The sequence below is a fragment of the Felis catus genome, chromosome E3 (assembly GCF_018350175.1).
Source record: "Felis catus isolate Fca126 chromosome E3, F.catus_Fca126_mat1.0, whole genome shotgun sequence".
NCBI classification, from domain to species: Eukaryota; Metazoa; Chordata; class Mammalia; order Carnivora; family Felidae; genus Felis; species Felis catus.
Window position 1 is genome coordinate 2,079,919 of NC_058383.1, and position 21,549 is coordinate 2,101,467.

Consider the following 21,549-nt stretch of genomic DNA (forward strand, 5'->3'; position numbering starts at 1 on the left):
CCCAGCCCCGGCCCCACCGTCTGCCCCCTGCATCTGTGTGCGGGACAACTCCAGCGACCTCACAGAGGTGGGGTCACACGTACTTGTGCTTTCGTACCCGGCTCGCGTCACTCAGCATCACGTCCTCGAGGTCCACGCGTGTGGTAGCAGGTGCCAGCACGTCCCTCCTCGTTACGGCCCACGCCGTCCCACGGTGTGGATGTGCCACAGCGTATTTATCCGTCACCCATCCGTGGACACGTGAGTCGCTCCCGCCTCCGAGCTGCTGCGAATAACGTTGCCATGAACATGGGTGTGCAAATATCTGTTTGAGTCACTGTATTCAGTTCTGGGTAAATACCCAGAAGAGGGATTACTGAGTCACATCTGACCTGGTGGCTTTTTATAAACTGAGCCAGTGTGCAGACACCTGCAGGCTCCATCAGGACCGTTGTTTTGCAGATCATGTTTCCTGGTGTTGGAGGCAAGCTGGAGGATGTCCTGGGAAAACAAGCCAGCGTTTGGATGGTTTCAGATCTCCTTTACGTGTATTGAGTACGCTGTGGATTTCAGTCATGTGCTGTAACTTTGAATAATGGATATTCATCAAAACAAGCCACAGCGTTTAAATAACAACAGTTTGGGGCATCTGGGAGCTCAGTCGGTCAAGTGTCCAACGCTTGACTTTGGCTCAGGTCATGATCTCGCGGTCCGCAGGTTCAAGCCCCACGTCCGGCTCTGTGCTGACAATGTGGAGCCTGCTTGCGATTCTTTCTCTCCCTCTGCCTTCCCCCTCTCGGGTCTGTCTGTCTGTCTCTCTCAAGATAAATAAACTTAAAACATTTTTTAAGTAAGTAACGTAACAGTTCTGAAATACCTCTTTAGCCGCCATCATCATGGCGCTTGGCATCTGCGTCTCTCGGTAGTTTCTCACGGAGATGTGTTTATTTCGAGAATGTTCAGACAACATGTCACAACTCACTGACTGGTGGGCTCATTACGGGCAGGGTCACATCTCCATTTCCTTGTTTTGGGTTCTGCCAAGAATAATCACCCTGTAGGTCTGTTTCTGTGGGTAGCGGGGGCATGTTTGCAGGGACATCGAGGCCCGGGGACCATTGGAGCGGATTGCAGCGACATCCGTACACCCGTCCAGATCCCTGTGCGGCCCCCGGGGCCCGAGGGACGGTGGCAGAGAAGGTCCCCCTCGGCCGTCCACCTCTGCCTTCCAGAGGCTGCAGCAAGAGGGGGCCCCCCTCGTCCTTTCTGGGGTGACTCTTACTCTTTCTGTTTCCCTGGCCCACAGAATAGCATCCTGTGAAGAAATTTGGCTCCATATTTTTTTGTGCCCCCAGAATTTTTACATTGGGGCGCCTGGGTGGCTCAGTCGGTTGAGCATCCAACTCTTGATTTCGGCTCAGATCGTGACCTCACGGCTCGTGGGGGGGAGCCCCGTGTTGGACTCTGCTCTGGGTGTGGAGCCTGCTTGGGATTCTCTTTCTCTGCCTCTCTCCCCTGCTCACACGCTCCTGCCCTCTCTTTCTAAAAGAAGAAAAATAAAAATAAAAAATTTTTATTGATACCGTTCAGATAGATAATTTAGCCAAACGATTCCATAAACCCGATTCAACTCTACTTACCTTTGACCTCTAACCATTGCCAAAACATTTGCCTGCAGTCCTAATGACACCACAGTCTACGGTACAGAATCTTCTTGTGTGTTGGCACTGAGCACCCAGCACGGCCACCAGGCCACTAGGCCACTGTGCCTGTTGACCGTCGGGGAGAGGGATGTGGGACAGACCCAACGCTGAGGCACGTGTGTGTGTATTTATGACAGAGAGAGACACTGTCAGCCCTCGTTCCTCTAAAAATGGTACGTGTTGCCATGCTTTGACGCAGAGGACCCACCTATGGCTTTTAATGTACCACAGGGGTTCTTATATTGCTTATTTTGCTATTAGCGCAGCCAAGTCCCTGCACTCAGGTGTGGACGGTGACGGCTCCTGTTAGGGTGCGTTCTGCCCAAGCATCTGTGCCTGGGGCAGGGCCCGCACACTGTGGGCACACGGTACCTGTCTGTGGAGTGAGTGAGCGAATGAAGGGGTGGTGCCACGGAGCCTCATTCTGAACCAGCCAGGGTGGCTGCCATCACCCTCTCCAGCTGTTCGTAAGGTGATCACGGCTTGTGGAGGTTCTGTGACTGGCCCTGAGTGGGCGCACACCTCACTGTTTCTGACTTCTGGCACTTTCTAAGCCTTGTGTTGTCTGTGCGGCTTGCACTGTTCCTGAGGAAGTTAGCTGACACCCTGTTTTGAGAGAATCGGTTTGTCTTTATTCCCTCCCCGTGTTCTCTCCTCCCCCTGAAAGATGCTATGGCTCCCCCTTACCTCCTCCCAGAGGGGGCGGGGCTGCTGCCAGAGGGGACGGGACTACCTTATGCGTGCTCATCTCCCACAGCCACCTGCAGAGGAGGCCTGCAGTCATGGAATGGCCAGGCCGCCCTCTCCCTCCCCAAGCCCTCGTCCCAAGAGGGCGGGAGACCCGGGTCAGGGATGCAGGCGGGCTGGGCTGGTCCTGGCGGACGGCCAGGAGCTCATGGACCCCCGTCATGTGGGTCCGAGCCCCATGGGTGGCCTGTACGTTCAGTAAGCCTACTGGGCCCCCTCCCAGCAGGCCCTTCAGAGCGGCCCCGGTCGCCACCTCGGCTGCCCTCAGGGGTCTTAGCTCTGGAGCGGCTGTGCGGGTGGCCCTATGTGTTACACGGAGCACCCGATGGCTTCCCGGTGCAGGACTCCGGGGGCCACACTGACGTCCCCAGAACCTTCTCCTTCAGCTTCTCGGGAGGCAAGCGCGGTTCCTGGTTGGACTTGCTCCTCAGCGTGTGCTCTCCCCGTTCGGTTGGGATTGCTGCTAGGAGTGAGGGGGGTGGGGGGGCGAGGTGTGATGGTCCCGGCGGGCGCCTTGGTCTGTTCTCCTTGGGGGCTCCGCCCTGAGAGAGCAAGTTCACAGATACCATGCAGACCCGGGGAGCGGGGGTGTGCTCACCCAAGCACATTCTCCAGTGATAATTCCTGCCCATTTCTTTATAAGCCATACGTCCTTTCCTGCCCACCCGTAAAACTTGGACAGCATAGACGATATAAACAGGTTCAGATGCGTGACTGTGGGGTAGACGCGTGTTGTTTTTTGCCGACGCGCGTTCCTCCCGGCTAAAGAGCCCGCCTCCGGGCTTCCTTAGCCTGAGAGAGTCGAGCGGGCCGTCCCCACCCCACACCTGAGCTCTGGCCCGGCAGCCACGTGCTGGATAGAGGCAGGCCTCACACCCCAGCTGGACGCATCAGACCCAGGGCCTGCGGCTGGAAACCTTCGGGAAGGGGCTCTGCCAGGCTGGTGGGGCGGGAGCGGTTCCGCCAGCAGAGCCCCACGGAGACAGAGGCCACGCCGTGAGGGCTAGACGTGCACAGCACGGTCCACCTGCCGTTGGTAGGTGCGGGGCCGACGCGCGTCCACTGGCTTACGCTCCTTTGAGCCGGATCTGTGTATTGAATGTCCAGGATGTGACTGCTATGCCACTTCATCACCAATGGGCATCAGAACGCAGGGTTAAAGGGCGTTCCGTCACTGAAGAGAAGCCGTGCGACCTCCGCGCACGTGGGTTATGGTTCGCTTTGGCGTGAGCAGTTCAGTTCAGATGACGGAACTTTACGTTTTCCTACTGTGCCCAGACCCAGTGACCAAAGGTCCCCTAGTGGGATACCAGTTCAGACCAGCAGAGAGGTTAATGAGGGACCGTGGGATCTTTCTCCTCTCGGGAATTACTTCTTCACGCGTCATGCAGAGGGAAGCGGGTGAGAAATGACACCCCGTTGGAACGCATCCCTGCACTCGCCCTCCGCTGCTCTGGTGCGTGCCGAATGTCGTTCCTCAGGCCTGCCGGAGATGATTCAGGCTGGCCGTCCCGGGCACCGTCTGGACGGCATTTGCTCGTGGTGGTGGCACCGTCACGCTTGTGTGTCACGGGTCTGTTGGGTGCCTTTGTGGGTGATGAATGAACACAGCCGGTCTGACTGCCTTCTGCGCTTTGTGGATTTTCCTGCTGGAGTTTGGTGGAGGCTGCCGGGCCGGTGGGACTGTGAGTGTGTGCGGTATGCTCGCAGAGGCGGATCCAAAAGGGATAGCTTTTCCGGGGAGGGGGTGTTTTGAACTCGGAGTTAGGGCCTGGGCGTCCGAAATTTCCTGGCACTTTGGGGCACGAGGCACACTTAGGCTGGGTGCAGATTTGAAGGGGCAGCAGTGCCGAGCTTTGAAGAGAAGGAAGCTTCCTTGGGCAGCAGGGAGGGGAGGCCGGCCCGGACGGTTAGCAGAGGTGCCCACAGCAAGTCTGTAGACTGGTCCGTGAGTCAACCCAAAGTTGCCTTCTTTTTCCGTGTGGTCATACATCGTCACGTGAGCAGAAAGGTTTCCGTGCACGTGAATTGTGAGAGAAGAACGCAGCCACGCAAGTAGGTGTGATGGAGTGAGCCGTTTGTGTGATGGAATAAGCCATTTGATAACGGTCTGGAAAGCCTGCATCTGGTTCTGGGTTTGTCTACGGCCGCGGAGCCAGCAGTATTCCTTGTGGTTTCGGTTCTGCAGCTGTGCAAAATCACCACCTGATGAGCGGTAATAAGTCTGTCTAAACACACTTTGAAATCCTCACATGAGCGATGGTTCTGGGTTGTCCAGGCGCCTTGCAAAACAGCGGGTTGGTTTGCAGAAACACAGCCGGCCTTTCCAGGCTCGGGGAACGTCCTGCTTATCATGTTTCAAAGAGCTTCGCGGTGTGAGTGTGCTGAGCCGTCAGCAGAGAGGGCCCGGCTGTGCTCATCCCGCCCTGGAGGGCCCTAGAGAGAACTGCGCACAGCCCCGGTGGGTGAAGGTCATCGGACGGGTGCCCAGACCTCCCTGAGGATGGGGCGGGGGGTGGGGGGTGGGGGGTGGGTCCCAGGGCACTCTGTCAGGGCCACAGGCCAGGGGACTTTCGGCCTCAGGCCTTCCACCCTGGACTGGAGTCCATTTCTTATGCGAACTTGGAGTAGGAACCTTTAAAGTGCTCTTTTCAGCTAGTAAAGCTGTTTGTCCTTAGATGACTGGCCATCCTCTTTAGGAGAATGGGTTTCTCACAATTAAAAAAAAAAAAAAAAAAAAACCGCCCCGACCTCGTAAATACGTTTTCTTGGATGAATTGGGGGTGGAGATGGTGGTGATAATTTTATTCTTTTTTAAAATGGTGGCAAAACATACATGACGTGAAATTCACATCCTAACCGTTTCCACCAGGTCCATGAGTCGGTGGGGTGGCTGTGCAGCCGTGTCCACCCTCTGTCCCCAGATGCCTCGGCCCCCGTGCTGTTCAGGGTCACCTGTGCCTGTCCTGTGTGTCCGGCTTCTTGCCCTGAGCATCACATCCTCAAGGTTCATCCATGCTGGAGCAGGTGCCAGAATCCCCCTCCTTTGTGAGGCCGAGTGACGTTCCGGCGTACAGATGCGTCACCGTCGTTGATCGGCCCCTCCTTCGGTGGGAACCGGTTGCTCTCGCCTGTTGGCTATGTGAATAGCGCCGTGTGAGCACGGGGTGCAGACGTGCGAGCGCAGACCCGGGAGTAGGATTTCTGGATCACGTGGTAATTCTGTATTTAATTTTTTGCACGACTGAGTTTCAATTCTTTTTCCTGCCAGAAACGCTTTCAGAGGATGACGGGTGGGAGTAGCACATGGCAGGTTTTCCCCGGCGTGTTTGCGTCCTTAAACCTCCGCGCGGTTACGGTCACGGAGGCAGAGCTGGCGTCGGCTGTGATGTGGCGGCCCCCACGCCCACGGCCCCGGGTGGGCGGGGGGTGGTGAGTGAGACACGGGCCTGCCGTCCCAGACCAGGGGCCACGCACAGACGTCCTCGCTCCCCCGTCACACCCATGGAGCGTGTGGCCCGTGGAGGAGCGCCACCCCCGCTCCCGGCTGGGGAGAAGCCACTTCTGATCCGCGGTTTGGGGGAACCTGTCCCGGGTGACGCCGCCACCAGGCTGGGAGCACCCGGCACCTCGGCCGTCTCCCGGCAAAACGGGGTGGTCTCTGTCCTCTGAGAAAGCTTCACCGGGTGAAAACCAGAAGCAGAGCAGTGTAACTTAGGACCCTTGACCCGGCTCCCTCCCCACCCCAAGCCCAGGGCTTCCGTGCGTCCCTCGTCCCTCGCTGCTCCTCACGCTGCTGTCTGGCTGCCTCTGTGCCAGGAGCCAGGGTGGTTCCCGCAGGGAGCTCTTCTCGAGCATGTATACAGTGGTGCTTAATGGGGCCTGTCGGAGTCCTGAGGGCAGGAAAGATGAGAAGTCAAGACCCAGACCCCCCAGACCTGGATGTGGGGGGCAGGGTTTCAAAGAACTGTCTCTGTACCCCGCTCGTCCACCCACGTCCTAGGGTCACGAGTCCTGTCACTGTGTGCCGTGCCCACTCAGACGCAGGATCCTGATGCGGGCTCTCGGGGGGGGGGGGGGTTTCCCGCCCCTGCCCCCGCCCCCCCCCCCCACAGGACAGCAGTGTCCGGCGGAGGGAAGAGTCTGGAGAGGGAACTGGGCCCAGGGCTTGAGAGAGAGCAGTGGGATCCAAGACTCCTCCCAAGACACGGATGCCACCGGGTACCCTGTGGCGCGTGTCCCTTGGAGCAAGCGCTTCTGTGCGCCCCGTTCAAACACCCTGGCTCCTTCCTGGGACAATTCCAGCAGGAACTGGGCCTTTGACGAAACGGCTTCCATTTCGAAGCCGTTGACAAAGCTTGGGGGCTGGAAAACCATCCAGATGAGACGGTTTTACCATTCGGTTACTTTCCTAACCGAGTGTCTTGTTTCCGGAGGTTTCCACAGGAGGTTGGGTTTCAAAACTTTGGGGCACAGATTTGCAAAATGGATTTGAGAGCATCGGGTTTCAAAGTAGCTTGGCTTGGAAAGTGGTCCCGGCTTCTAAAAGGTTTGGTTGAAAAATGTTCTGGTTCTAAAATGTTCCAAAAATGCGTCCTAGAGCACAGAGCGCCCACAGTGTTTTGGGAAGGGGCCAGGCCAGAGCGCTGGGTGAAGAGGGGCCCAGCAGGCAGGGCTGTCCCGCCTTGGGGGGTCTGTGTGCTCTACCCTCTGACAGCAAGTGGTGGCCTGGCAAGCCCAGCTCGTGTCTGTGGCCTTTTCTCCTCCAGCCGGCTGCCATTTCTCCTCCAGCCGGCCCTGCGGGACATTGTGCTGGTGGGTCCTCGGCTCTTTGTGAGGGCCCCCACCGCAGTCTGCACGCCTGGCTCCTGGGTTCCTGTCCACGGGCGCCCCGACTCCGAAGAGACCTCTGACTTGAGACTGAGTATTCCTTTCAAGAAAGGAGGATCCGTCTGAGAGGAGGCTTATCAGTGGAAACTCAGAACTTTGAGGAAGGTTCTTGTAAAGTCACGGGCTGAGCCGGATTATCATCCCGTTTTCCGGATGGGGAAGTTGAGACCCAGAGAGGCTGTGATAACCTGCTCAGATCCCACCATTACTCAAGGATCTATGTGTTCTGACCCCAAACTCCTGCTTTTTCCCAAAGCTTTCAAAGCCTCCCTTAGGAGCCCTGCCTGCCATCAAGGCATTTGACCCAGGGCCCTCCCACTGCCTGTCTACGTCTGCCTGTGTCAGCCCCAGCGTCTGGGGTGACAGGCCCATCCTTCTGAGCCAACCTAGGCCCAGACCGTGGCTGGAAGGAAGGGACTGGCGTGGCCTCGGTGCCTTGGCCGTCACACTATTGACGGTGGAAAGTGGGGAGTCGGTAGGAAAGGCCCATAGCTGACAGACAGCCCCCTGTCCTGGGGCGGAGCGGTGTGGGCGACCCCGAGTGTTGGCAGAGAGGCCCAGAACAGAGAAGAGGAGAGAGGAAAAATCCAGCACTTTGGAAAAACATCGCTAGCCGAGGGCGCGGCTGGGACATTAGCACCGTCACACCCAGGGAGCGGCCCCACCCTGGGCACGGTGCCTGTCCAGAGAGCCAAGAAAGTCTTGCCTCAAATGTGTCAATTAATTTTGGGGCCACATCCTGTCCAGCAGATCTCGCACCACTTGGGTGGCAGCCAGAGAGAGCTGGGCACGCCTGTGTTCAGGGCTGCTGCTGGGTCCTTATCTGCTAAGGTTGGCTGAGGCCTCCTGCTCTAACTGTGGCCATGAGCTCCTTCCAGAAGCCAGTGCTGATGCCCCTCCACGGACGGATCTCACGGACATAATCCCAAGGAATCCATCCTGGGAGCACCTGGGTGGCTCAGTCTGTTAAGCGTCCGACTCCCGCTTTCAGTTTAGGTTGTGATGTCACTTTGTGAGTTCGAGCCCTGCATCAGGCTTCGCTCTGAAGATGCCGAGCCTGCTTGGGATTCTCTCTCTCCCTCACTCTCTGCCCCTCCCTGTCACACGTGTGCGCTTTTGCTCTCCCTCTCAAATAAACTTAAAAAAAAAAAAAAAGGAATCCATCGTAGTACAGAGATAACTGTGGAGCCTCAGCCAGTGGGCGGTAAGTGCCCAGCTGCGTCCCCCCGCGTCCTTGTGTCTTCCTGGGAAGTGGGAGCCCCAGGCCCGTAGCCGAAGAGGAACTAGACAGCCCTGGCTTTCCATCCTCCCCAAGCTGGAACTGCTTCCTGCCTGGCTGCTGACTCACAGGCACGCTTGTTACCTGGCCTGGAGACGGGCCCAGGTGCCAGACGGAGCTACGACAGCAGCTTTGAGGGAGTCTGGTAAGAGGGCCCAGAACCGCGGGCCTGCTGAGCTCCTCCAGGATTCCGGCCTTGGTTTCTAGGCTGAGGGGTCAAGATTGTCCCCACGGAGCCTCCTGGCACTGGCCTGACATGCTGAGGTTTTGGGGCTCGGTGCTGGGGCCCGCCTCCCCGGGGGCCAGGCCGCTCCTAGGGCCTGGCCAAGGGGCTCTCTACCTTTGCCATCTGTTGGCCCCTTGGCACACTGGATGAGCTGGAAGGACCCAAACGCCATCTGGGGTAGCAGCTGGGCAGCGGGGAGGCGGGTGGGCGTAGAGGTTGGTGCCACGTCTTCTCATGGGACCGGATGTGGGCTCTTGTGGGCAGGGCTGCCTCTGTGGGTCACCTCCTTCAGGCCGGTGTTGACCTCACCCGGCCAGCTTCCCTCTTTTCTGTTGCCTGCCTGGCTCCTGGAGGCATTTGGGTTGGCTGCCTCGAAGGCCCGGGACCCCCACTTTGGAGGGATGGAAACCAAGGTGCAGACGGGGATGGACTTGCCAAGGTCACAGGGACAGCCGGTGCAGAACCCTCGAGCCAGCCGCCTGCCCGGGCTCCCTCTACTCGCTCCTGCCCTCGAGGCACAGTGACCGCGCTGCCCTGTGGTGGCCCCAGTGGCTCCTCCTCAGTGTGCAGTGTCCTCTGGTGAGAGCACATGAGGGCTCCAGGGGACCAGAGGCAGAGGAAGGAGGACAGCAGGACGCCTCCTGACCAGAGGTCCCAGCCCTTCACCCCACTGCACGGCTCCCAACCATACCAGACCCCCTTGCACCCACTCCCTCCTGTGTGCAAGGCCGTCCATGGCCCGGCGTCGGATCTGGCGGTGGCCAGGCTCACACTGCACCACCTCCCTGGAGCGAGGCTAGCGGCCTCCTCACGGTCTCCCCTCGCCTCTTCTAACCCTTCCTTCCCCTGATGACACCTGCAGGCTGTGACACCGGCTTTCTCTGAAGCCCCCTCTGTCTTGCGTCTCCCCACCTGCATTCTCTGTCCCCAGGTGGACCCTCTCTGCTCCCACACAGAACCACAGAGGGTCCGCATAGAGCACAGATTTGCAGGGCATCCCTGAGAAGTACCCCCAGCAGTCATCTTTGCAGAGAATGAGCACATCTAACATCTGCGCAGGCGGAGGAAACGTTTGAGTTGGAGGAGATCGCGGCGTCACCACGGAACCCACGGCAGCCTCACTTTGCACACCGGCCACGGCAGGGCACTACCCCACTGCCCCTGCTTGGCTAGATAATCGACCGTTTACAGTCTCTAATACTGAGCCAGATCCGTCTCCCTTGAACTTGGAAGCTGCACAGAACAGACCCGCGGTCTCTTCCACATTGGATGTGTTTAGATCTCAGAAGACCGCCGCTGTGTCTTGTCTCCCCCAGTTTTCACCAAGAAAAACTCGTATGAAGCTGGCAAGAGGGGAAGCCAGAGCCTGGCCTCCTGCCTCAGACTGGCCGCCAGCCTGTCGCTGCTCTGGGGAGTTCGGCAGCCCCACCCCCTAGCCTCTGCCCCCACTTCCTGAAAAATGTTCCAGACGGGCAAACAAGAGCTGGCCTTTCTGTGGGGGGTCTGAGCCCACCTGAGTCTCTCCACTGTGAGGATGCCGCTCGGCTCGCAGACTGGTCCTGTTTTGAATGGAGATGTGTTTGGTCTTGTGCAGACACCTGATGTCTTATGTAAGAATTTGCCACTGGAAGCAGTTTTCCTAGCCTTTCCTGAGCCCCGTGCACCAGGAGGGGGTGAGGACGGCAGCCGGGCACGCAGCCTGGCCACGAAACTCAGCAGTGTGCATGTGTGTGTCCGTGCACATGACTGTGTGTGTATGTGCTTGTGTGCATGGTGGGTATCTTTGCACGTGTGCGTGGGTGTGCATGCATGCACGGGTGCGCACATGTGAACGTGAGTGTGTGCACGTGTGCAGATGGGTATGCGCACGAGCATGCCTGTGTGTGTGCATAGTGCACGTGTCTGCCTGTGTGCGCGCGGGCATGCATATGTGGACATGAGTGTGCATGAATGTGTTGGTGTGTGGAGGTGTGTGCATGGCTGTGCGGACATGTGCCTTCATAACGCGTGGATGTGTGTGTGAATGTGCCCACGTACATCTGTGCGTGGCCTCCGGCTAGACGGACGGAGGAGCAGCCGGGGACCAGCTAAAAGTGCAGGAAAGTGCCATCCCAGGTGGCAGCTGGTGCTTACGAGGCTCGTGATCGGCTTGCGATCGGGGAGGCAGAGGGAGAGCAAGCCGATCCTGTCCTCAGGCACGCGGATAGGCTCGGAGCAGTCTGTGTGCTGACGTGAGCGTTCAGCGTCAGAGACGCCGTCAACAGAGCGGAAAGGCACCCACGGAGCGGGAGAGAATGTTTGCAGCTTGTGTATCTGATAAGGGATGAGGGTGCAGAACATACAGAGAACTGAAAGCCAACAAAACCCATTCACAAGTGGGCAAAGGACCTGAACGGACTTGTCTCCGAAGAAGACAGCGAAAGGCTGCTCAGTGTCACTGACTCATCCAGGAAACACAAACCAAGAAGACCACAGTGAGAGATCGCCCCACACCGGGAGGACGGCTGGTGTCAAAGTGGCAGGTGGTGGCCCATGAGGACCCTTGCACCCTTGTGCGCCGTGGACGGGAATGTAAGGTGGACGCCGGGGGGGTCCGAAGGTGCTGAGCCCAGCGGCCCGGCCTCCTGGGCTCAGGGAGGTGGGCGTCCTATGAGGCTTAGCTCCTCAGCCTTGCTTGGGGAGGATGTTCACCTCTGGCTTCCCCTGTGCCCCCTTCTGAAGTGTCTGGGAGGGGCCCGGCTGGTGGGAACCCCGCGGGGGTACCTGGAGGAGGGCCTTGTCCGTGCAGGCCTGTCTCCGGTAGTTTGAAGTGTCTCGGCGAGAGGGGGTCCCAGGGCCGCCCGCCTGTCACGTTGTCCCGGACGGGGATGTCGTCACCAGGCTGGATGTGCTCGCGTCTGGCAGGGACGTTGCTGTGTGTGACGAGGGCCAGGCGTCACTCACAGGGCTTGAGCCAAGCCAGCAGGTACGGACCTCCAGCTCCCGGAGGCCGCGTGGCCTTGAGGTGTGTGCAGCCCTCCCTGCTAATAAGGACAGGATTGTCCGCCCTTTGTCAGGGTTTATCAGCTGAATCTTCCCACGACACTTTGAGCCACGTGGTAACTTACAATTGGGGGGGGAACTGCCTTAAAAAGCAAAACGCAAGAGGTGAAATTAATTTTGATAATATATTTGAACAGTATTATCATTTTAACTTGTGACTCATCTAAAAACTGTAAGATATTTTATATTCTGGGTGGTATGGGTGTTTTTGTACCGAGTCCTCGGAGCCCGGTGTGTACTTTACATTTTGTGGTACATCCCAGTCAGGACCGGCACGTTTCAGTGGTGGCCGTAATGGACTGCATGGCTCCGGGCAGTGCTTTCCAGAACGATTCCAGTTTTATGCATGAGGAAGCTGAAGCTCTGGGTCACATATTGAGGCCCCCGTCCAGCGCCTGCTCCAGGATCTTGTCCCTTGCCAGGCCGGGACCTTCCCAGGGACATTGTCTTGGCCCTTGTGATTTCCCTGGCAGTGACTCCCAGCGCTTCCACGGGGCTGACGCACCCCCGCTCACGCCGGCCAGGGGGGATCCTGCAGCCTTGTGCACGAGGGAACATGTGGAGCAGGGACCCTCTGGGAAGGGGCCCAGCCCCCTCACCCGGGCTGCCAGGGTCCCCGGAGGGGCTACATGGAGTGGGGCTCGCCGGTCCCGGCGGCTCCCACCAGGGGGCAGTCTCGGGTCAGAAATGCGGCCTGTCTGGGGCTCTGATGGGGTCTCCAGGGGCTCTCCCACAGGCACACCTGTGCCGGCTCCGTGGTCAAGTGCGTGGGCAGTCACACGGCCTGGTGAATCTTGCCTGAGTGACGGGCCCAGGGCCTTAGGACTGCCGGGGAAGGGCAGACGCCAAAGCCCTCTGGGCAAAGAGCCTCTGTTAGGAGCAAGTGCCCGGAAGTTGGACCACCCACACGGAGGGCGGGGAGCTGGTCGCCCTGGCCTGTAACTTCCCCATATCCCCCATCTTGACGGTGGATACCCCCAAGCCCCTTACCCAGAGCATAAAGCTGGCAGGAGCTGGCCTTTCCCGGGCCAACCCAGCCAGTGAGGAGTGTCCCCCCCCGGCGGGGCAAGGCGGGGTCCTGGAGCTCCACTGTCACTTGTCATCCCTGAGAAAGGGCACTCTCTGCCCTGGGCTCCTCGTGGGGGTTCCAGGAGATGTGTGGCTCAGCCTCCCCAGGCCCTGAAGCCCCGCAGACATGCCCCTGGGACCACCAGGCCCGAGCCTGTCTTTGGGCCTTCTCTGTTCTGGAGGTGGCCCCAGGATACCCTTGGACGCATGCGGATACGGCCGTGGGCCACCCGAGTGCGGCAGAACCCGGCCGCCGCCCAGCCTGGGTGGAGGGCTCGTGTCCACCCTCTGGCACACACTTGAATACGTGGTGGGGGGGGGCCCAGGGGCAGACGCTGGCCACCTTCCCACGGGTTGCTGACCCTCAGTTCCCATTCTCTTGCCCTGACCCTTTTGGGGGAGCCCTTTGATAAGGCAGAAGGTCCTGCTGCATTTCGGAGCCACGTGTTAGTGTGCATCCATCTGTTCCACTCAAGCAGTGTCTTGTCTCTGGAATGTTCTGTCCCTCTCCTGAGACTTCCACCTACTGGCTCCCAGCCTGCAGGCTTTGTCCTCTCCAGGCCTCGCCTCCTACACATAAGGCCCCTCCTCCAGGCAGCCTTCCCTGACCACGGATAAACTCTTGCTACGTTGGAAGTTGGAGCAGTGGCTGTCCCCACCCCACCTGAATTTATATTCTGATCACCTCTTCCCTGGGCCATTCGCCGTGTTGTTGTCATTACTTTCTAACTGAGGAATCACCTACATACAGTTAAGTGCAGAAATTTACACAGCACGAGTCCACTGTGAGACCACCACATGGCCTCTGGGAGATGTGGGGGGGGTCTCCCCGGGGTCTCCTGCCTCCCTTCCCTCCCTGTGTGCACGTGCCTCCGTGTGCCTCTTCCTGTAGCTGGGCTCGGAGCACACTTCCCACAACCTCGCCTACAGAGCCCCTGAAATCCTCAGCCTGGTTCCGAAGGGCTGCCCAGATGATGCCCACACCACAGTTATCCCCTCTACACACTGTCCTCACCAGGCACCTCGCCTCCCGCCTCCACCCCCTTACTCCAGTTCAGCCCCCAGAACCCGGGCCGGCCCTTCCCTCGTGGCCAGCCCCAGCCCACCTCCTGAGACATTCCCGTTTGTGTCCTCGGGCCTGGCCTGGAGTGAGTGCTCCACGAACACCTGTTGGAAGAACAGATAGGGGGTTTTGCCTGGATCCATCACGGTTACGTACAATCCAAACTGACTTCGGCAAAATTTAATTAAAAAAAGAAATAATTTTGAGGTCTGGGGTACAGATGGCCTTTGAACACACACACAAACCTGCTTCGCTTGTGCTGCCCTCTCACGTAAGTGAGGGTAGTAAGATAGTTTTACGGGCATAAATCTGCAGACGTAAGGAGGGCAGGAGAGGGCGTGACGGCAAAGCAAACGTTCGAAACCGGAGCAGAGGAGACAAATGGTAAATGACACGCCGTCCCGAGAAAAGCAAACCCTGAATGTCCGTGGGAAAGCCGAGACCAGCCCGACTTGTCCCCCGGATCCTCAGAGGGCCTGACAGGAGGTGTCACCGAGGCGTGCAGGGGCGGGGTGACACAGTCCCCAGACGCCCCTCCCCAGCCCAGCCCCGAGAGGGAAGGAACAGTGCTGTGTGCTCCTGGGCTCCCCACGCCCCACTGACAGCAGGGGTCCTGTACGGATGGCAGACGGGAACGGGCTTCCACACCGCTCACAAAACGAGCATCTTCTCCGGGAACGGGCAGCCGGAGAAGAGACACTCAGCAAAGACCCTGACACCAGAGCTCCCTGGCCACCAGGGAGCTGGCCAGCCCTGTCCAGAGCCCAGAGCGTCCTGCAGCCTGCTAGCCCCTCAGTGGCTTCCTCCGTGCCCTTCTGGTCACTCACTCCAGGGGAGGCCAGTGCATGTCAGGACACTCAGGTGGCCCTAAGGAGGGTCACGGGTCGAGGACCCGAGATCCTTACCAGTGGCCGGTGGGAAGCAGATCCTTCCACCCCAGTTGGGCCTTCAGATGACAGCATTGCTGACTAACACTTGCCGCTTGTAAGGGCAACCTCATGAGAAACCCCAAGCCAGAGCCACCATGCGGCAACACTCTAGAATCCCCAACCCACGGAAACTAAGTGTTTTGACCTTTTGTTTTGAAATCATTACAGATTTCACAGGAAGCTGCAAAGATAGAACAGAGAGGTCCTATGTTTTCCCCATTGGCTACATCTCGTGTAATCCTAGTGTCGGGTCGAAACCAGGAGGTCGTTGACATTAGCACAACACGCGTGTCTCGTTCGTGTCCTGTGATCACGTGTGTAAATGTAGAGCCACCACTGCGACCAAGACCCAGGATGCCCCATCCCCGTGCTGCCCCTTTGTCGTACAGCCGCCCCCAGGCCCAGCGCCCCTCACCCTGCAGACCACGAGTCTGGCTTCTCTCTCTGTAATGTTGTCTTTTCAAGAATGTCACCTAAGTGGGGTCATACGGGACATCACCTTTTGAAGCCAGCGATCCTCACGCAGCATGTGCCCTGATGCCAGGAAAAGGTTCATCGTTTTTATCCCCGAGCCATCATCCGCGGGATGCCCCGCCACGGATGTGCCGCTGATAGTCCGCTAGCTTCATAGTGGGCGTGGTGGCCAGTGATGTTTGCTTGCTGTCCACACGTCCTCTTCAGTGAAACACCTTTGCATAGGTTTTGTCCATTTTCGAATTGGTTTTTTATTCATTTGGGGAGTTTTGTGAGTTCTTACGTGTTCTAGATAGCCCTTCATCAGATATGTGGTTTGCAAATGTTTGCTTCCAGTCTTAGCTTGTGTTTCCATCCTTCAGGAGGGTCCTCTGCATGGCAGCAGTATTTGATTTTGATGAGGTTCAGTGCCTTGATTTTTTTTCTGGTATAGATGGTCATTTGGGTGTCAGTTCTAACCCCTAGATTTCGAAGATTTTCTCCACTATTATCTTCTAAACGTCTTATATTTTATATTTAATGTATGACCCATTTTGAGTTGGTTTTCTAAACCAGGGGTGATGTGTAGGTGGAAGTTACTTTTTTGCCTGTGGATATTCATTGGCTCCGGGATTGTTTATTGAAAAGGCAATCTGTTCTTCATCGAACTGCTCCCGCACTTTTGTCAAAAGTCAGCCGGCCATACCTACGTGGGGTTTGTCGTGGGTTCTCTGTCCCGACCCATCAGTCTCTGCATGTGCCTCCTCCCAATACCCTCTGGTACTGGGATTTTTATAGGCATTGCATTAAATCTGTATATCAGATTGGAGAGGAGTGATACCTTCCCTGTGTTGAGCCTTCTAATCCATGAGCATGGTATGTCTTTCCATTTATTTGGTTTCTTTCGTCAGAGTTTGTGATTTCCAGCGTAGAAGTCTGTACACATTTTGTTAGATTCACATCTATGCATTTCAGGGTTTTTTTTTAAGTGATTGTACATGGTATTGTATTTTTAACACAACAAAATGATACAACAAGCACAGATACAGTAATACCGCAAAAATAACCAACGTTTACTTCTTTAAAAATGACTTTGTTGAGATGCAGTCAGCACAACATAAAATCTGTCGTGCGTGATTTCTAGTGAATTTACAGGATTGTGCAACCGCTACCACGATCGGGTTTCAGAACATTTCTATCACACCAAAAGCTTGCCCCAGCCTTCGACAGGCAGCCTCTGCTTCCACCAGAGTCCCTGGTGTCTGCGTCCATAAGTCTGCCTTTTCTGAATACTCACGTACATGGAATCCCACAGTACCCAGTCCTCCGTGGCCGGCTTCACCTAGCATCGTGTCCTTGGGGCTGATCCTGGTCGCAGGTGTCAGGACCTCATTCTTTTCTTGTAGAATAGTATTCCATGGTGTGGATGGACCACATCTGGCGATTCCATTCCCCAGGTGACCGGCACCTGGATTGTTTCCATTTGGGGGCTGTTATGTAGATACTGCAGTGAACATTCATATACTCGGTGTGTGGACCTATGTTTTCATTTCCCTCGGGCAGATTCCTGAGGGTGGAAATGCTGGGTCATACGGTAAGTTCATGTTTAACTTTCTAAAGAAGCCGCCGCCGGGCTGCTTTCACAGAGCGAGTGTACAACGCGGGAGGCTTCCAACCGCCCCACATCCGTACCTGCACCTCGTTACTGTCTTTCTCGATTAGCCCTTCCAGTAGGTGTGTCCTGGCAGCTCATCAAGGTTCTCATTTGCATTTGCCTAATGACTGATGATGCTGAGCATCATGATGATGCCGATAAGTAGGCTTATCAGTTCATATGTCTTCTCTGATGACCTGTCTGTTCAGGTCTTCTGCCCATTTTTACATCGGGTTATCTTCTTACTGACTCCTGTTTGTTTTATCCATATGTGTATATGGATGCGAGTCTTTTATCAGATATGCACTCTGAACGTATTGTTCCTCAGTTTATACTTATCTTTTCATTTTCTTAATGGTGTCACAAGAGAAATGTAAAAAAATTTTAATATTTATTTATTTTTGAGAGAGAGATAGGGCAAGCAGGGGAGGGGCGGAGAGGGGACAGAGGATCCGAGGCAGAGGATCCGCACTGACAGCAGAGCACCCGATGTGGGGCTCGAACCCACCAACCACAAGATCATGACCTGAGCCGAAGTCAGACGCTTAACCAGATGGGGCACCCGGGTGCTCCAAAGAGAAATTTTTTATTTGTGATGAAGTGCAGCTTATCGATTTTTCTTTTATGGATTGTGCTTTCTTGGTGTAATGTCTAACCCAAGATCATGGAGGTTTCTTCTGTTTTCTTACAGAAGTTTTAGCTGTTACGGGGAGCATTTGATTGATTGGTTGTGTGCGGTATAAAGTTTATCATTTGTTTTTTCCAGTACCTGATGGCTCTAGCGCCATTTGTTAAAAAGACTGTCCTTCCTCCGTTGAATTGTCTTGGTACTTTTGTTGAAAATCAACTGACCATAAGGGTGCCTGGATGGCTCAGTTGGTTGAGCATCCAACCTCGGCTCAGGTCATGACCTCACAGTCTGTGGGTTCGAGCCCCACACTGGGCTCCGTGCTGACAGCTCAAGAGCCTGGATCCTGCTTCAGATTCTGTGCCCCCCCCCCCACCACCACCTGCCACCTGCCCCTCCCCTGCTCACTCTCTGCCTTGCTCTGTCTCTCAAAAAATGAATGTGAAAAAAAATTTTTAATAAATTTAAAAAATTAAAAATAAGTAAATAAGTAAAAGAAAATCAACTGATCGTAAATACAAAGGCTAATTTCTGGATTCTCAGATCTGCTCCCCGAATCTATACGCCTGTCCTGTCTTGATTCCTGTGGTTTTATCGTAAGTTTGGAGGTTGGGTAGTGGTGATCCCCCAGCTTTGCTCCTCTCTTTCAAAGTTGTTTTGACTGTTCTAGGTCCTTTGAATTTCCATATAAATTTTGGGACCAGCTTGTCAATTCCTACCACCTCCCCACCCCCAAAAAAAATCTCTTTGAGAAAGATTGCGTTGGATCTATAGATGACTTTCGGGGAGACTTGAACATGGAATGTCTCTCCATCCACTTAAATACTATTTTTAAATTCGCGTTAGTGATGTTTATTCTTTTCAGTATACAAGACTTGCCCTTCTTGTGTCGCATTTATTCTTTTTTTTTTAATTATTAATATAAAAGATGTACCTCAAAAATGGCCAGAGGGAAGAGATGTGCCGGGCAAGCTATGGGGAACAGGTGCAGAGCCGTCCTGGAGTGCACCACTCTCCCCAAATCCCCAGGTGTTCACCACCCCTAGAAGCTCTCTGAACACCATCCTTTGGATTTTTATGAAGGCTTCGCCTCGCAGGCAAGGCTTGCTACCTGTCACATTTATTCTTAAGCATTGTGTTATTCTTTGTGCTATTGTGGATGGAATTATTAATTACATTTCACAGTGATCATTGCTTGTACATAGAACTGTAATTGAGATGCCTGGGTGACTCGGTTAAGCGCCTGACTCTTGATTTTAGCTCAAGTCATGATCTCACAGTTCGTGGGATCGAGCCCCGCATTGGGCTCTGTGGAGCCTACTGGGGATCCTCTCTCTCCTCTCTCTGCCCCTCCCTGGCATGCACACACGTGCTCTCGCACGTGCGCGCTCTCTCTCTGAGATAAACAAGTAAACATTAAAGAGAGAGAGAACTATAATTGATTTCTTTTGTTTTTGAAGATCAAAAACATACCCTGCCACCTTCCTAACCTGGTTTGTCAGTTCTGGTAGCTCTTTGGGGGATTCCTGAGGATTTTTTACACAAAGGACCACGTCAGCTGTGAATGAAGGTAGTTTTTCTTCTTCCTTGGCAATCTGGATTTCTTTAGTTTCTTTCGTTTTAGTTCATTTTATTTTTTCCTTATTCCACTGGCCAGAGTCTTCAGCATAATGTTGAATAACAAGGATAACAGATATCCTTGGTTTGTTAGAGGGGGAAGAACTCAGCCTGTCATCCATTAAGTACAGTTATTAGCTGTAACTCTTCATCGATGCCTGTATCTGTTTGAGGAAATTCCTGTCTATCTCTGGTCTGTCCCAATTTTTGTTACGGCCGAGTGTCAGTGTTTGTCAGATGCTTCTCCTGCATTTGTTGACACGATCACGTGGGTTTTGTCCTTTATTCTGTTCATGCAGGTTAACTGGGTTTTCAACGTTAAGCCAACTTTGCATTCCCGGAATAAGTCCTGCTTGGTCATGCTGTGGGGTCCTTTTTACATGTTGCTGCATTCGGTTTGAACATTTTGTTGAGGATTCTTACATCTGTGTTCGTTCCTGAAGACGTCCGCAGTTTCCTTCGACTGGCTTTACAATGTTGCCCTTGTCCTTTATCTTGTGGTGAATCGGGCATTATTTCTTCTTGAAGCATTTGCTGGAATTTAACAGTAATGCCGTCGGGGCTGGACTGGCAGTAGCGGGAAGGTGTGGGCGAAGCCACCCCAGCTCTCTTACGGCTGCTGTTTGCATATCCGTGTGCCTTCATCCGTTTGTGTCTTTGAATCCAAGACTTAGATAGCATACAACTGGAGCTTAACTTTTTAAAGCATGAAACAGTAGAGTCGGCAAACCTCTGCCTTCTGATTGGGATGTTTAGGCCCCAGTTTACATGTCGCGTAATTATTGACATAATCAGCGTCTGTCAACCTAATTCTGTGGCCCTCCAGTACCGACCGAGGGTCCTACAATTCGTTTCGGTTCTGACCCTGTGGGGTCATCGCAGACCCCACAGGTGGGGGGCTGGGTCCCGTAAGCTGACGTCAGCTGTGGGCCTGGGGTCCCCAGGCTGCGCACACACGGGTCTGACTTGGCTGCACGTTCGTCTTTCCCACGACCTCCCTCAGGTCAGTAATTCACTAGAATGACCCACAGAACACCAGAAAGCACCGCACTCAGGATTGCAGTCACATGACGAAAAATGCAACTCCAGAACAGCCAAATGGAGGAGACAGCATGGGCCAAGGTGCGGGGGACGTGGGGCGTCAAGGTTCCACACGCTCTCCGGACGCACCACCCTCCCAACATACACGTTTCCACCTGGAATCTCCCCAGACCCTCTCTGTTTAGGGAGTCTAGCTGGGGTCTCACTACTGAGGCATGGCTGATTAGATCATTGGCCATTAACGATTGGACTTGGTCTTGAGCCCCTCTCCCTTTCCTGGGGGGAGGGAGGAGTGAAAGTTCCAACCCTCTGCCCCGAGGTTGGTGCCTCCGGGGACCACCCCGCCATCCAGAGCCCTTCCCGCCACCCCATCAGCATAAACCCAGGTGTGGGCTGCAGGGGCTTATGAGGAGTAACAGAAGGTAACACTCAGGAAATCCTACAGGTTTTAGGAGCTCCGTGCCAGGAACAAAGACCAAAGACATACACTTGATTATTCCACACTTAGGCTCACATCTTTCATTTTGCTGTTTACTTTCTATATGTCTCTTCTCTATATTTTCTTCCTCTGTTCCTCCTTCGCTACCTTCTTTCGTGTCTTATAAATAGTTTTTAGTGTGCCATTTAAATTTCTCTGTTGAGTTTTGTAACTGTATTTTTTAGTTTTTTTCTCATAGTGATCGCCCTGGGGATTGCACGCGCCTCCCATCACAGTCTCTTTCTGATTAACACTGACTTCATTCCAGGGGTACCTGGGTGACTCAGTCGGTTAAGCGTCCAGCTTCGGCTTAGGTCATGATCTCACAGCCTATGAGTTCGAGCCCCGCATCGGGCTCTGTGCTGACAGCTCGGAACCTGGAGCCTGCTTCGGATTCTCTGTCTCCTTCTCTCTCTGCCCCTCCCCCGCTCATGCTCTTTCTCTCTCTCAAAAATAAGTAAAAACATATTTAAATTTTTTAAAAAAATACTGACTTCTTTCCAGTAAAACCTAGCAACTTTGCTGCTTGTAACTGCGTCTCTCCCCACTGCCCCATGCTGTTGGCGATACACTACATCAGGGAGATGCACGCACGTGGTCTCGTACGTTGATGCACTCAGTTATCACCCCCAGCACTTTTCATTCTGTCTGTGGATTCGGGCTACCACCTTGTGTCACTTCTGTGCAGCCTGGAGGACTTCTAGCATTTATTGTGAGAAGGTCTGCTAGCAACGAATTCCCTTAGACTTTTC